Below are 17129 nucleotides of genomic sequence, written 5' to 3' on the forward strand. Positions count from 1 at the left end.
GCCTGGAGAGGTGAAGGGGGTTCTCCGGAGAAGGAAGAAGGAAAAGCTTTGACAGGTGTGCATGGTTTCCGAAGGGAAAAGAAAACAAACAGAAACTCCAGTGACCCCTTTACTCTTCTTTCCTGCAAACCACTTTCTGGGGATGGGGAGGATCTGGGAGCCATCCGTTCTTCCACTGGAGGGTGTGATGAACTCTCACCAGAATTTAGGAAATGGTGTGCAGAGAAGAGACCCCTCTCCAACAGAGCTGGGAGGAATCCCAGAGACAGCTGGTTGACACTCATTTTCAAGATCATTGCAACTGCTGCACAGAAGGCTTTCGTGTCTGAGTTTCGGCACTTGGAATCACTGTGTTCTTCCAACTGTGGCTGCACATAGAGGCTCAGAGAGGGCAAGCGATTGGCCGGAGATAAAGAGCCGGCGTGGGCCACGGCCGGCCTCCGTCCTAGCCTCTTCATTCCTTCCATTTCTTGCGTCCTAAATTGAAGAAGCGGAAGAAAGGCAGGCCTAGGGAGGGCAAGTGACTTGCTCCAGGTAGTGAGCTGGATGGGTGTGAGGGAGAGGCTGCAGACCCAAGCGCCGGTCCCAGGTCCAAGGCTCTCTGGGAGGAGGGAACTCGAGGTGGATTATACATTCTTCAGCCAGGTCTGGCTTCGGGATCCGGGCCCAAGTGGGAAGCTTTGCAAATGATTTTAGCCACCCTGCCTTTTTAGGAGCGAGAGAGGGTATGATGGGTACTGGGGGTGAGTGGGAAGAACAAAAGCACACTCTGAAATCATTGCTCATTTTTATCCAGGATCGCGACCTGCTGTGTTTCTCCTGGGGTTTTCTGTATCACCAACTCTAGCAGCTGGCAGGAAGGAACCTGGGGCAGACCGGGAAGGTCTATTTATGGGGACTGTATATGGGTCCTAAGACTCACTTTGCTAAGAAACTCATAATTAAGAAAGCTTAAGGAACTCAATGTTAGCTCGTTGAACTAGGGGCACCATAGTGTGATCCAATAAACACAATTGTAAAGGGGTAGAAAAGAAAAAGTCACTGTTAAGAGTTTTGATTTGTCAAGAGGTTTTTCAGCAAGAGCCATCATCCAAAGAGATAGTGACCACAGTCCTATTAATAGCTGCGTGCAGGGTCAGCCAAGTACAGCTTTGATAGAGATCTGGGATAGCAAGAGCTAGAACACTGCTAGAAGCAGTTACCAAAAAGATCCCCAGCCAAGAGCAGTTGCCAGCCAAGTTTCCAAGGGAGCAGATTTATTATAATCAAAAAAAATTTTTTACAGTGCTCTCACAATAAAATCATTCATTCATTTAAATATCCCCCAAATACAGATTGCTTGGAATCATACCGACAAGCATTTGCTTTTCTCCTGCTATTTTGTGGTGTTGCAGCCAGTGACTTACGCTCTCTGAGCCTCAGTTTACTTCTACATAATATGGGATGACAGCACTGATTTCATAGGGAGTTTGGAAAGATTACCCGACATGATGTACATCAAGGCTTTGTCTAAAGTACCTGACTTTTAAGAGGTTTCCTAGTTCTTAGTTCCAGACCTGCTTCCTTTGGCCCTGGGGCCTCCTTTGAGCAGCATTTTTGAAGATAATTTTGAAACTGGCACTAAATCCTGAACTTCTGGAAGTCTGGATAGTCTGAATTTGGGAAAAGAATTCCATAGCCTGAGTAAATCCCCCTTTCTGTAAAAGGGGGGATTTACTGTAAGCTTTGGTTGAACACCCCCGCTCCCTCAAAGCTCCTGGGTTTCTATCTGGTTTTCCAACCATGCCCATTAATGAATGTTACATATAATTCTTATAATAACGCACAAGGTCACACCCATATCCACAGCATTTCTTTCATCAACTGCAAAGAAATGGGTGGACTAGTATGGCCCTTGTGGCATTGTGAGGGTCATCTTACAGACCAACTGAAGAATCTGTCTTGTTACACTCCTCTCTAGTTCATATGGATGAAAAGAGTCCTCCCCAACTCTATCTGAAAGCATCAGCTCTTCCAAGGAACACATATATTCAGATGGCTCATTCCCACCTTATTCAGTCGGTTTGGCTTTGCCTTGTAGCCATTCCCCAAAGGTAAGTCCTTCCGCCACAGGAGGGAGATTTTCCAACACGGAGGACAATAGGAAGTGTGTCTCATAGTCTAAAGATCCTTCTGAAAGAGGAGTTTCGGGAATCTTTTAAGCAATGATAACATTATATCTGTATCTGTATTTTTCCTAAGTCTATCTCTGTATTTGTATTTATATATCTCCCAAGGAGACATTTCTTGGAGTGAAATCTGGCAGATCTTTGAGAAAAAGGATCTGTATTTCCTCTCACTGGGGTCACAATTTAGATGTATGCAGGAGTTTTCAGGTTTGTAAAGTTTTAAATCCGTTGACTTTACCCAAGTCCTGAGACTGTTCTGAGTAGACCACATGGAGGTTACAATCATCCCAAGTCCTAGACAGGGTCTGGGATTGCATGCCAACTCACACTCATTTTGTGGGGGGTCACAGTATTATCTCTTCTTTATAAACACACAATCCAAAGCTGGGAGAGATGAAGAAGCAGACTGGGAAACTGAAGGGTTCCACGTTGTGACTTCAGTGTGGCCATGCCCATGTCTGGGCTGAGGGGAGCAGTATCAAGGCGGTCCTGCCAGTCATTCAGACAGCTGGGAACCCATCACGACAGCCATTGCTGGAGTACAGAGGGGAATGAGCTATGGTTCTAAAGCTCGTGAAGAGACAGGCATGTAAACAACAAATCAAACTCAGGGCAGAATGAAAGGCAAGGTTAGTAGTCGGGAGCACGTTACCCGGAGCCACATGGTTTGGGTTCAAAGCCTGGCCTCATTTCTCAGCCGTGTGACCTTGCACATGTTATCTAAGCTCTCTGTGGTTCCGTTTTCCCATCTGTACAATGGGGATAATAACAACGTTTTGTGAAGATTCACTAGATTCTTGTTCCTAAAGCTCTTAGATAGAATATACTTGGCACAAGTAAATGTTTGCTAAAATTAACAAAATGGAAACAGCTATTGGAAGTCAGAGGAAAGAATATGACTTCTAAAGGAAGAGATTCAAAGCTGTGCAAGGGAGTCCACATTACAGATGAGATCAGAAAGACGAAGTGCAGTTTCCATGGATGGCTGGGGCAGGGAAGGCATTCTAAATGGAGAAAGTTGGCAGGGGTTTCTCTAGAAAGCCTGCGTGGTCCTGAGCCTCTGTTGGGGTGGCAGGGGTGGGGGGAACCGCAGTAGGAACAGTCCCTGTTTCAAATGCTCCATCTCCTTCAGACACTGTCTTGGCTGAACCTCGGTGCTATGTAAAACAGCAGAAATGGTGTTGGGAATAGGTGGGTGTTGGAGAAAAGGCGGAGAATGCAGGAAATGAATTTCTGCAGGACTAGTCCCTTTGTGAGAGAGCCTGCCATCCCTGGAACCATCCTGGGGCTCTCTGAGGCCGAGCCAGCTGCCCTGCTGGGATGGGCGGCTAAGGACAGAGGCAAGCTGGATGTGGGGTTGCAGACATGAGTCAGCTGGGCTTGGGGGATCTAAGGGCAGGTGACTGCCCAGGTTCATGAGTCAGGCATCTCTGTCATCTGCGGCAGAGTAGACAGTAGTAGCCAACTGCCTGCAGAAGCCAGATGGGGTGATTACCATAACGGATATACCTTAGTTCCTAGAGGTGAGCTCAGGGACTTGGCCTCCTGCCTCTTTTAGGCTGCCAGGATATGACCTCTCTGGCTTATTTATAGACCAGAAATGTTCTTGAAAACATGACTACCCAACACAAACACACACACACACACACACACACACACAATTTTTCTAGGCAGAGTCACAAAATTTATTTTTAAGGACCACCCATAAAAAAGGTAACCTCTGTAGACAATCACATTTGGTGATGACATGGCATGGTGTAATGGAAAGAGCCTGGTTGGCATATAGGAGAGCATGGGGCTAATTCTACCTGAATGATGATCCAGCCATATGACCTTGTGAAAGTCACAGAAAGATTCTGCTTCTCAGTTTCCTTAACGGCAGATGAGGAGAGTAGGTCATATGACTGTTCAGATTATCCCAAGTTTGAGAATTATCCTGAATACATGACTCTAGAATGAGGTGTTTTGGGAAGCCATAGAGCACAGAGGTCAAGAGTATGGTTCTAGAATTCTAACTGTGAGCTGACCGTTGCTAGTTGCATAACCTTGGACCAGTTTTGTAATGTCTGAAGTCTTCAGTTTCTTGGCTGGAAGGTGAGGATAGCATAATGCTTACCCTGCAGAGCCACGCTGAGGGCCTAAAGACCCACCACATTGGCTGGCATATGAGAAATTGCCACTAGCCCTCAGTGGTAGTTGTCACTGTGCCCCCTTACCATTGGGCTAGCACCCCTGTGGTTCAGAAGTGTAGCTCACCTCGTGCTTTATTGATTACAACAGCTCACACTCTATGGTCGATGCCAGGATTGGGAAGACAATCAGCTTTAATTTCAGAAACACAGATCTAGGCTAAATTCCTGTGAGATAGTCCTGTTCCAATGAATCTCTTTGGGCAGGTCAATGATTCCAGGGGTTAAGGAAGCACCAAAAAGGAATGTACATGAGTCACTGGCTTCACTGGACTCTTCCTCTGTCCTCCTCCTTAGGTTATCAAAGGAATTGCTAAACAGAGCAAGAGAATTTGAAGAATTTAGGCACATAGATAGGTGACCTACCTAATGCCTGACTGAGAGTCATAGAAGTGACCCTGAGTAGGGGCAATATGTGATTCAACCAGTTGAATGGATGGAAACTCCCACAGACCCACTCCTGATTTTGGCTTCTCTACGCTATGACAAGAATCCATAAAGGAATCTATCTTTGGTGAGATGATGAATGTACCCTGCTTTTCTAGAATAAAAATTCTCTGTCCACTGAGAGTTGTAAGGGGTCAGGTTTCCATTTCTATCTCAAAGGAGACAGTCTGAAGTGAAGAGAGGTAAACCCCAAAAGAGAGAAGCTGAGTACAGTCAGCAAACCCCTCACTGCATGATTTGACCCTCTTCTCCGGAAGGTGCCCCGCATTTGCTTGCATATTTCTTCAGCCAGATATCCCCAAGTCTTTAGGGCAAGGAAAAGCAAGGCCTCAGAAGATGAAGTTAGCAGATCCACAAAGCAAAGAAGGGGGAAAAATTTGCATTCAAGATGGGACATCATTTACTGTGGGCTTCAAAAAAAATTACCAAAGAATAGGATATAACTGCAGTGTGCAAAGTGGGGGGAAAAAAAGCAATTTTCAGGGGCTCATGTGAGCAGAACAAAGGTGGAGGGCTACTGCAGCCTTGAGATCATCCAAAATTGTGTCCAATTATCCTGCCAAGAAACTGTCTCCTGCCCACACAGGTACCCACATGACTGGGGCTGTGCTAGAAAACTCTCAGGCTAGGAAGCCCTGGTCCCTGGTGCCCTGGACATCTGCTGCTCACGCAGGCCAACCCCACCCCCTATATACACGAAGGCAGGTGACCACCTAGATAATGGGCAATCAAGTTCATGGGAACAGGGTGAGATGAGAGAGGGTCCAAGGCCAGGCCAGGAAAGGAGGCACTCTTCAGGAAGACCAGACACAGACGAGTGTGAGGTTTTCCAGGGCCAGTCGGTTGTGGCAACACAGCAAGTGACAGGGCTCGAGGCGGTGACCCGGAATACCAGCATGCCCAGACCATCATCTCCATGGGGTCTGCCGGAGCATGCCACAGAGCTGACCCGCGTGGCGCTCGTAGTTACCCAGGGAGCCAGGATGGCGTGTGCCCAGAGAAACGTGCTATTCAGACCTGCAAATCTGCTTTGATCCACAATACCCGGCATGATGGGAGGATCAGAGATAGCTGATAGGAAAGTGTCAGATGACTCCTAGCAGGTGAAGAATTGGACCCAAAGCTGACCTGACAACTCATCGTCCATTAGGTAAAAAAAAAAAAAAAAAAAAAAAATAGTTTGTTTTTTTTTTAAAGGGACATAATGGGCTAGGCTGAACTGCTGAGAATGAATACAAAAGGGTTAATTAGGTAGGCTAAATGTAGATTTATTTCTGTCATAGCCACCAGAACTGCAGTGAACCCTATTCATACCCACAATGACCTTGTACAAAAATGGGTGACTCTGGATTTCAGCCTATTCTCCCAACATGGAAGACAGCAAGGGAAGGGGGGCAGCAAACAGAGATTGCCCTTGTATCAAATAAGTTATTCTGCACTAGCTTATATATTCCCTCTTCTTCTTCTTCAAAAAACACTTACTAATTTTTAACACTTCTATGTGTCCAGCCCTTCGGGATTCATAGGGAGATAAACTGGTCTTTGCTCAAAGGGGCCTGTCTTCTTGCAGGGGGGAGAGCAAAATGGTACCCAAGGGTGTTTTGCCCCTTCTGGCATACACTGTGTGTCATGCCTCTAATACTGGATTGTTAATGGCTCCAAGGCAGGGATCCTCTCTTCTATCTTCCTGGCCCTCCCCTCTAGCAGGTGAAGAGGTCACCCGATACCCGCACGGTAAGGAGTTGCACGTGCAACAGAGGAAGCACAGGAGAGACGAACAAAGACTCTGAGGGGTTAAGGTTTCTGTGCAGACAACGGCAGGGAAACAGGTGTGTGAGGCAGATAGAAGACTGATTCTGTCCTCCCCATGGGAAGTTCATTAATTCACGGTGACAATGCATACAGAATCCAGAAGAAAGACACAAGGGTCTGGGCTTGGAACAAAGAGAGTTGGCTGTTCCCAACAAGGCAGAGAGCATTTCTGAAACTGAGGGAAGGATGTGTGAGCAAGGGAGTGTGTGTGTGTGTGTGTGTGTGTGTGTGTGGTGAGTATATCTGGAAGAACCTTCTTGTTAAAATTGTGAAAGAGGAGTCTAGTCTAGTTACCCATGTCAGCAAATGTGAGGGAAGGGAGTAGCTCTTCTTTCAAAAAATGCAGGTATGGACACACACACACACATACACACACACTCTCTCACACAAACACAAATTTATAGGAACACTATCCAGAATAAATTTTCCAGAAATTAGGGTCAGCTTTGTAGGTATCAAATTTTACATAAGAAACCTCATGACTTTAAGCCTTAAAAGGCAGTGCTTCGTAATCTAAGCCTTCAGTAAGACTGGAGAACAAAGTTCTGTGGTTTTCTCCTCGCTTCGTTCTGATAGTATTTGTTTTCCTTTCATCTCACGTTTTTCAACATCGTCCCCCAATTTAGTAGTCAATGAAGTGTTTCCTAGTGGAATGAGCTGGTTTGACAATCGTGCCCGTTTCCCCAGGTCCTTTATACCAGTTTACCTTTCAATTACATAGATTTGCTACCCAGACTGGATTGATGGACATTAAGTAACACGCTGCTTCTCTAACGGACTTGGGGGGAGCAAAATAATTATTTCTACGCACCAGGAGACAGTCTTCCGGATGTAAAAGTGACTCTTGCAGCTGCACAGGCCATGGTGGGGTGTGTGAAGATATCTTTATTAAATGCTTGCAAGAGTTCTCTGGAGGGGTCACTCCCCCCGCCCCCACACCAAGCCCCTTTCCTGCTGCACACAGGGGACAGAGGTGGTACCACTGATCAGAAATAAGATTGCTCGATTGTGTCCCTTGATAAACCAGGGGATTGTGATAGGCAATTCTGAGACTTTTTGCAAAGAATACCCTCTCTCAAAAATAATAATTGGCCGTAGCCCGATTAGATCATTTTGAAAAGAAAATTTATGAATTATAGACTGAGCATCTTCTACGGTCTGTATAAATGAAATATAGATAGAACACCAACAGAATCTGTCCCCTCGGTACTTAATCACACTGCAATATTCCTCTCTAGATCTACAAAATTCGTGTATCATAGTGCAGAAGAAATAGGAGCAGACAGCTCTCTCCTGAGGAGGCGACGCTCTAGTCTTTTTCCCTGAATCCTTCCCTTTTGAAAAATCCAGACTCCGTACTTTCCTCCCGCTGTGGGTGTTCGGAGCGGACACAGTGAGTGCCAGGCAGGTCCCAAGGCCACGGGCATTAAAACAGAGCTCAGCTGTAGACGCATCTGTTTTTCAAACAGATCTCGGCGCCAGAACATAAACAATAAACATACAAATATTCTTCATACAAACACGGAATTTTAGAGCTCATTGGGCCCACGTCCCTTCATTTTGAGGATGCGTAAACTAAGGCCGGGCAGTGAGACCCGGTTGGTTTAGTCCGTGAGAAACGTCCCCACGCCCTTAATGTTCACGTGTGTCAGTTCTGTGAGGACTCTGGCTCCCGGCTGGCCCGGGATCCCCGTGCGGCCTGGCCCTTCTTATCGCCAGCCGCATCATGCTTATTCCCTTCCCTAGTCTTCCCTTCTTCCCGAGGCAGGAGCATGCCAGTTCCGACCTCAGGCCAACCCCTTTCCCCTGCGTTCTTGGGCCTCCCTAAAATACCTATTTCCCCAACCTCCTCAAGTCTTTCAGCCCGCGGCCTTGCTTGTACCATCACGGGGAAAATGAAAGTTATCAGGAGAGGGTGTGATTCCAAGGTGATTGTTTAATGTCTGGTTCCATTTATTTAAATGCGTCATCATCTGTCTCTGTTCTCCTGGCTCAGAGGACAAAATGTCACCCCTCCTAAGGCTGAACTGAAGACCAGCACTCTGCAGCCCCTTCCTCCTGCCCCTCGGGGGAAAGTCTCCCTTGGCTGTCCACTTGCTAATGTTCAATTTCTCTTTCCTGATTCTTTTTTCGACATAAAATTTTCAAAGGTCTTCCACCTATAAAAAAACACCCTTTGACTGTTAATGCCCCTCTGTCAGCTGCCATGTTTCCTCCTCTTCCCTTATCAGCTAAGCTTCTGCCAAGTTTAATTTAAACTCAGTTTGTATGTCCCATTTTCTACTCTGGCCTTGACCCTGCAGACGGCCTTCAGCCCTCCCCGTCTCTTGCGAACACATGTTATGTGGTCACTCGACCTCCCTAATGTATACTTGACTTCCTCTCGGGGAGCTCCTTTTTTCCCATGGGGTGGCTTGTCATTTCGGGGTCCTGGACAACAAGGGATGAGCCTATGTACCAACCTAGAGGAGTTAGATGCCCTGCCCCCATTACTGGAACCCCGAGCACAGTGAAAATGGCCCGGAAGTTGTGAGCACATGTTCTCTCCGCACCAGAACCTCGACATCCCTCCTCTCACTGACCCTCTGGACACTGCCTTTCCCCGTTTGCAAGCTGCCTTCTTCTCATCAACATGCTGAGCTCCGAACCTTCTTGCAGGAGATTTCCCTTTGGCTTCAATTAGCCTGAATTGATTTCTGTCACACGCCATCAAAGGACCCTGATGGGTCATCCCTCGGAAACTACTCAGGCAGAAGGTCACCAAAGACCTTTTCCTTGTTACATCCGGTGGCTGTTTTTCTGCCTTTAGATTACATCCGCTCCTTCTGCAGCATCTCCTCTGTGTCCCCTTCTCCGTGTCGCTCTGTCACCCAGTCCTTCAGTGTACATATCCTCTCCTCGATAAAGCATTCATTCGCTCCGTGTTCATTTTGAACACATTTCTGCAGTTTCCCTTAGGGGGCCTGTGGTTCCCTCCAACTTCTTTGCTGACTGAATCCCAGCTGCTCCTCCATACTCGGCCCCATCCACCACATCCTCTGGGAAGCATCTGCAGAGAAACCCCTCCAACTTTAGCTCCCAGCTTGATGAGGGGCCTTGTAGGAATCACCACAGCATTCTGAAACCTCTGTCATAGACTTGAGTCACCTTGCTTGCTTCCCCATTCCTGTGGACATGCTTAATTTAAAAATCTTTGTAGCTGCAGCCTTTTGTGCCTAGACACACTGATGGAGGGTACAGCCCTAGCTTGTTCCCTGAAAGAATGCCTTCCCACCTTGTCTGGGACCTTCCTGTCCCCTTGCCCCTTTCTTTTCTTGCACCTTTAATCTTTGCTCCCAATTGCATCTTCTCTTTAGACTCTTTAGACTCCCTCTTTAAATCTCCTTTAGACTATGCTCACGTCTACCCAACCATCACCACCACCCCCACACTCAGCCCCACACACCCGTGCCCTACCCCCAACTGTGATCATACCCTGAGCTTTGCTCAGCTCTAGGTGCTGCTCTGTCTCTTTCCTTTGATTTGCATCTCCAAGAACAAGCTACTCTAGTGGCCTCACCACCCACAGAGTCACTGTTTCATGGTCACTGCATTTGTGGTTGTCACACTACCGAAACCTGGTATGTACCAAAGACGGTGGTGGTGGGGTGACCTGTGGAACTCTGGAGAGAACACGGGCTTTGGAACAAAACATTTTAGACATTCCAGCTCTGTGCCCTTGGCCAAATTATTTAACCTCACTGAGCCGTACGTTGCTAACTTTGAAAACAGAAATCTTTGTATGTATCTTAGAGGGTGACCATGATAACTAAAAGACATAAGGTTTGCTCATCATTTAGTAGAATGCTTGGCACAGAGTAGGTGCTCAATACATTCTGCTGTTTACCTACCTTGCCCCTGAGGTACCAGACCTCTTTGCAGTTTTTGTCAATACTGCTCACATTCTCCTTATTGAAACTTTATCATCTCTTACTCAGGATTCTGGGATCTCATAGTGAGGTGACTTATTTCTCTTGTATACCACTTTCAGTCTCCATTCTGAGCTCCTCTTTCCTGTCTGCCCCTAAATAGATAATCTCTGGTGCTCTGTCTTCACTTCTTCTCTTCTTTCTCTCTGTTTTTTTTTTTTTTTTTTTCCCCACAAATGCCATGTTTCTGTCATAGTGGTTATCACTTTGTATTGTAACTTTTTTGTCTGCCCGTCTTTCTATCCCTTAGATCATGTCATATCTTTTCTTCTTGCTATTCTCAGTCTAGGCCAAAGCCTAGCACATAGTAGATGCTCAGTTCAGATTCATACATTTCATAGTTAGTCTCTATGTCTTCAGCTCATGTATCCCTCCAGAGCTTTCTGGAAAAACCCACATTGTTCATTCAGCATCTCAAACTCAGCATGCCCAGAATGAATCATGTTGATTGCTTCTTAATCTGGCTTTCCTTTTTCTTTTCTTTTTCTTTTTTCTTTTTTTGGAGGAGAGGGGTAGAGAGAAGGGTTACTCTTCTTATTAATAATCTTCACATCGATCCAAGTCATAATGGTAGAAACCTTGTTCATATTTCAGTTCTTTTCCCTTATTAGCATCCCAGAGAACACCCAAATTGTGTGTCTCCCATAAATTCCCAACACCTTTGCCACAACTCAAGTCCAAGTCATCTTTCCCTGAGAGTCTTACTCTGACTCCAGGGCTTCTGTCACCTTTCTAACCCTTTCTGTAGTGGCTGCTAGAACTGCCTTGCAACAACAGTAATTAGAACATGTGATTTACCAGCTTGATGCCTTCCACTACAACAAACAGACCACCACTCCCTGCATCTACCTTTGCCATGTCCTCAGGAGCCCACAGCTAGCCTTCCAGCCTCAGTTAGCTGCCCATCCCCAGTAGCTCTCACAGCTGTCTCAGACCCCTCACTCTTTCTCATCTTGCCATTGCTCCCTTTCTCTGGGTTTTTCCTACATTGGTTATGGCTCCGTTTTTCCCAGACAGACCCAGCTCTTCACTGTGTTCTCCTTGATGTCTCCTATGCTTCCTCAGGCAGAATTAGCCCTGCATGGGTGCTATCATCCTTGTGACTCATATGTATTCTAGCTCAGTGCTTAAATGGTTCTCTATTACCATTTCCATGTTCCTTGAGGACAAGTGCATCATAAACATCTTTGTATTTCTTTGTGCCATGGATACAGTAAGTATATCATTACATTTTGGAGACGTCATGCTGGAAAGGGAGTAGAAAGCTTACTTTTGGGTTAATTTGTGAATAAAACAAATTGGGCTCTTTGGTTAGTTTTCTAACATTTTAAAGAGGGGAGCTGAGAAAACCTTCGGGCAGAGAAACCCTCAAAGGTTCAGTCGGGCAGCTGGGGAGTTATTCTTCCTGGAAGAGCTGCCTGGCACGGAAGGGTCCATCGAGGGTCCCTCTCCTATTGCTGAGAGCTCAGTACCAATAACTGCCTCGCTTCTGGGGTGACATGCTGGTGGCAGGTGCTGTGAAGTGTGGCGGTGCCTCGGTGGGAATCATCATAGAGTGCCGACTTCGCTCTTTTTCCCCCTAGTTTTGTGTTAACATTATGGAGGGAGGTATGGCTTGAATCAGCTTCATTAATAGGATCACTGAAATGGCTGCTGGTATCAAAATGGTGAGAAATGCTTGTTGAATTAGTATAAATTAATCAAAGGCTAATGCTATAATTACACAGTTCATAAAACATCAATCTTAAATATCCAGTTCATTAAAAAGGATCTATAAAAGGCAATGATGAAAGTTCAAGACAGAGAAACTTTCGTAATGTCTATAAAAAGAATTTGTCTCTTCCCTGTCAAGTATGAGTTTAATGTCTTAGAAGAATTCAAGAGATTCTGTACAAATATTGTTGGTATTTTGCACTGTTAGACATTACCTAGGTTATTCCTCCTATCAAGCATTATTTCCACATTTTATAAAGGGGCAATCTTGTGTCTCTCTTGCTTCTTCCATTGATCCTGGATCTGGTGGCTTCTGGAAGAAGCAGATGTCCTTTGTTGTATGTGACAGGGGCACTTGGAATCTTAATATACCTTCCTTGCATGTGAATTCGAGAGTTAATTCTGACATTTAGTGTTCATCTTAAGCTTCTTTCTTTGTTACTCTTTTAGTAACAAATATGAAAGGAATCCCAAGTCAACCTCTTTGCGTTGATAATAATCTTTAAAGCATCCATTCTGGTAGTTGCATGCATCCTCTCCATTGACTGAAGTTAATGTCTCTGGTTTTGGCTTCTCTTTTCTCCAAACCACTTTATCACCTGTTATCAGAACTCTTCAGAGCAGCTCAAAAATAATTCTCCTATATGACTATGAGACCTCATTTGGATTTTTAATAAACAGTCACATTCTAATGAGGTCTTCATAAAACTGACTAAATATGTTTAGAAATCATTAGCTTAAATTACCAGCACAAAAATCTCCTCTGGGAGTCCTGCAGATTTGGTTATAAGATTTTTGGCAGATGGATTAGTACAACAACACAACAGAGTTTCTGAATCTCCCCACAAACGGTGTAAATGGGAATGCCTGGGAAACAGGCGACTGGATAAAAAGCTCGATGTCCCTCAGGTGGGTTCATTAAAGAGGGAAAACAATCACAACACATTCCGGAGCAATTTAAATGCCAGGTGTGCAGCCGTTGGCAGGTGCCAGGGAAACTGACAAGGGTCCCTTCCTGGAACACATGGGCTGAAAGGGGATGCACGGTGGTGACAAGGAAGTCTTAGATAATGACAGGTCCTGGCAGATGTACTGGGGACCCCGCTGGAGGGAAGTGCAGCGCTTGTGTCTTAGGCACCAGGTGCTGCGACAGAGAGGCTTCCCAGCGGCTCCGGCCGGGCAATTACAGCCGCCTAATGCAGAGCGCTTCAGGGCAGAAATCAGGGGAAAGCGGGTTCCCAGCTCTGACTTAATGAATCAGCAGCAAGTCTGGGTAAACAAACAGGCATCCACCTAGCTCATGTCTAATTCATGAAGGACACACCATGTGCAGTAAACATGTTAAGGAGGTAGTGGTTGCCCTTAAAAACCATGTCATCTTGATTTCTTCCGCGGTTTGTTGTTGCTGTTTTTAAGCATGGAAAACGGGGAGGTAATCTCTAAACAAGTGTGTGGCATTAACAATGGGAAGTGGCGTGGAAAAAGGGTAGTGCATTTTCCCGGAGGGAATGTGACCTCTTGTCAAAACCCCCAAATCACGCCAGGCATTTCAAGGACAGATGCCATAAATTCATTACTAATTGAAGGCAGACCCATCCATGTTGCTTATGCTAATGAGGTGAGCATTCTTCAGAGCTGACCACATCCCCAAACCTGGCAAGGATTCGGAAGGATCTTTTTCTTTCTTTCTTTCTTTTTTTTAAATAAGCTTACCAGACCTAAACTTACTGAGTTTCTTTAAGCCTATGGGCTTTCATTTGTGACTAAACCTGAAACCTAGTCACCCTCCCCCCTTCAGCTGCCTACTTTTAGTTGGGATTTCCATGGTTACTTGTCCAAAGGAATAGTTTCCATTACAAGAACCAACACTGACCACCCTGGATGGGGTGGGTCCTGGTGGAAGGAACAGACCACCACTGCGTGGCCTTTATTTTGTATCTTCCCAAAGCCAGACAATTCAAAATGCAAATTCAAATGTGTACAATTCGAGGTGGTGAATAACTTTTAAGGAGCATGGTCACTGCGGAAATAAGGCACTGTGCCAGTAGTCTCCAGAAATCTCTCTCCTTATCACACACGGGCAGTCAGTAGGTAATTGTGAAATGAATGAAGGATTGAGAATCCAACACACATGCATTTTAGGGAAAGAAACCCACGTACATTAAAAACAGAGACAATTTCAGTTTAGCTCTTTCACGTTACCCTTGCATAGGCTATTTGCTGACGCTAAGTTGGAAGAAATCTTCATTTCACTGGGCAGCTACTGAGTGCCCAGAAGGCAGAGACCAAAAATTTTGGTGACGTTGAACATTTTTTTTTTTCAGGAGTCATTACTGCTTTCATAGCAAAAGAATGGGGTAGAAAAGGTAATTATAGACATCACTATAGGTTTTAGGTTTGTTGGTGGAAAGATAAGGGTGACACTAATACCTGTATTTATGAAGTTCTTGAAATGGGCTGGGAACTTCTCTAACCACCTGATGCATAGAAATTCACTTAATGTTCACAAGCACCCTATGAAGCAGGTGCCACGACATACCCACAGCACAGGTGAAAGGTGGGTGGCAGAGAGGTTGGGTGGCTCCTTCTCGGACAGGTATCCGGTGAGCACCTGCCACCCAGTCCCTAAGCCAGCTCCCCTGCTCTGGCTCCCAGCAGAGGGAACTGAAAGAGGAGAAACAGATTTTTGTACTTTCAGGACATAAAATATTGCTTTGTAAGTTTTTATACTTCATGTATTGGTCTCCTGGTATCTACCCCATTGTCTTAGGACTTTATATCTTTAATCATACAGAAAGTTTTCCATTTTAATAAGGTCAAATGTCCCCATTCTTTTCTTAGCATATTAAATATTTGGTATCTTTGAAACACTTTTTTTTAAAAGGTCAGAAGTATTTTCCTTCATATTTTCTTCTAAAAGTTCTAAAGCTTAATTTATAGTTTAAAAGCTTAATTTAAAGCTGTATTTCAGTCTTTACTTGGCATTCGTTTTTGGATTTTTAATGATTTTTTCTTTTTTGTCTGCCCGAATAACCAAATGTCCCAACTCAACTGATTGCGAAGCTCATGCTTTTCTCCATGAATGGACATAGTCAACATCTGGGCTCTTTTGACCTGCTGGTCTATTTCTCTCTGCCCAGTTTATGGGACCCATAATTTTCTATTGTCCTATGTCCTTGTCTGGTTTTGATGTCAAGGTTACACCAGTTTCCCAAAATAAAGTGGGGGAGCAGTCTTGCTTCTCTTCTCCTCAAATAATTTTTTTTTTTAATAAGATCTGGAGGCTCCATTCCTTGAATATTTAGTAGAATACATCTGTACATATGTCTGGGACTGGTGCTTTTCCATGGGCCAGTTTTCAACCATAATTCATTTTTTAATTAACATCTATTCAGAATTTCTGTTTCTGTTTGAGTAAGTCTTAGAAAATCATATTTGTTAAGAAACTTACCTAATTTGTGTCAATTTTCCAACTTACTGTTAAGTTTTTCATATTATCTATTATGATAAAAGAATCTGTACCCTCTTCTAAATATTGAAAGATTTTGGCTTTCTATTTTTTACTTCAGATTGTCAGATGTCTATTTCATGAATCTCTTCACAAAGCCTTTGTGATTCTGTTGATTTTTTATTATTGTTTCTTTACTATTTATTTGACAATTATCTGCTCTTCTATTCATTATTTCCTGTTTTCTTTAGTTATATTCTGTTCTTCACATATCTTGAGTTAGATGCTCAGTCTTTCTCCTTTTCTAACAACATTTAAAAACATATATATCGTTTTAGGTACTATTTGATTTGCATCCAAAAATTTAATCTCTGATCCTTCTTTATTCATGGTTCGAACTATGTTCTGATTTATATCAGGGCATTTTACTTTGACCCAAGGGTTGGTGGAAGTGCTTTTTCACCCAAATCCTCAGTGAAGACTGATCTGCCTCCTTTTCACTTCCCAGGCCTGGTGCCCGGCTGGCTTTCCCCTTTCTACCTCCCTCCACCTCCCCAGACAGTCTTTTCTCTGAGAGTCTATCTTTTACAGGCTTAGGTTTTCTGTGGCAGTCTCATTTCAAATTCCTAATCCTGCACAGGCCTATCTCCTTTCTCAGCGGGCTGTAAAACCCAAGATCCAAGACCCACCCCCTGCCTCCAGGACTGACCCTCCCCACCTGCCCAGCTTCTAGAGAGCAGCAGGCGTGTCCACTCTCTGTCTGGTCCTCATTCTTTTGGTTTCTAGTATTCTCCTTTTTTGACAGCTAAGCTAAACATTTTTAACATATTTACAGTTACATGTGATTTACACATATAGTACATACAAATATATTAAAACACATATTTATATTTTATCTAGAATTTCTAGATGTTCATAGGAGGGGTTTTCAGATTATTTAGTTTGTTATTTTTGCTAAAATTGTAAGTATCTCCCATTTCTTAAAGTCTCTCTTCTTGAGTTGCACCTCTAGATACTTCTGAAAATCCTTTTCTGGAAACCACTTTATTGACGTATAATTGATAAACAATTACAACATACAGGGTTTCATGTGTATACCTGGTGAGTCTGGACACATGCGGATGTCCTGATGGCACCACTATAATCAACGTAATAGACATATCCAACCCCTCCCCCAAGTTTCCTGTGTCCCTTTGTTGTTTCATTTTTTTGTAAGAGCACTTAACATGAGATGTACCCTCCTAACAAATTAAGTGCACAACACCATATTGTTAACTATTTTCCACCAGCAGAGCTCCAGAACTTATTCATCTAGTGTAACTGAAACTTTGTACCCACTCAACATCGACTCCCCATTTCTCCCTCCTCCAAGTCCTTGGCAACC

The 17129-nt window shown here is 44.4% G+C and overlaps 1 protein-coding gene across 10 annotated transcripts in view; it reads right to left on the minus strand.

The window, feature by feature from the left end:
- The window catches only part of PTPRM (protein tyrosine phosphatase receptor type M), a 776839-nt gene that overhangs the window by 36087 nt on the left and 723623 nt on the right, over window positions 1-17129 (minus strand). The gene's annotated exons all lie outside the window — the stretch shown is intronic.

This window comes from Mustela putorius, unplaced genomic scaffold (genome assembly GCF_011764305.1).
Source record: "Mustela putorius furo isolate JIRA1106 unplaced genomic scaffold, ASM1176430v1.1 tig00003858_pilon_pilon_pilon, whole genome shotgun sequence".
Classification (NCBI taxonomy): domain Eukaryota; kingdom Metazoa; phylum Chordata; class Mammalia; order Carnivora; family Mustelidae; genus Mustela; species Mustela putorius.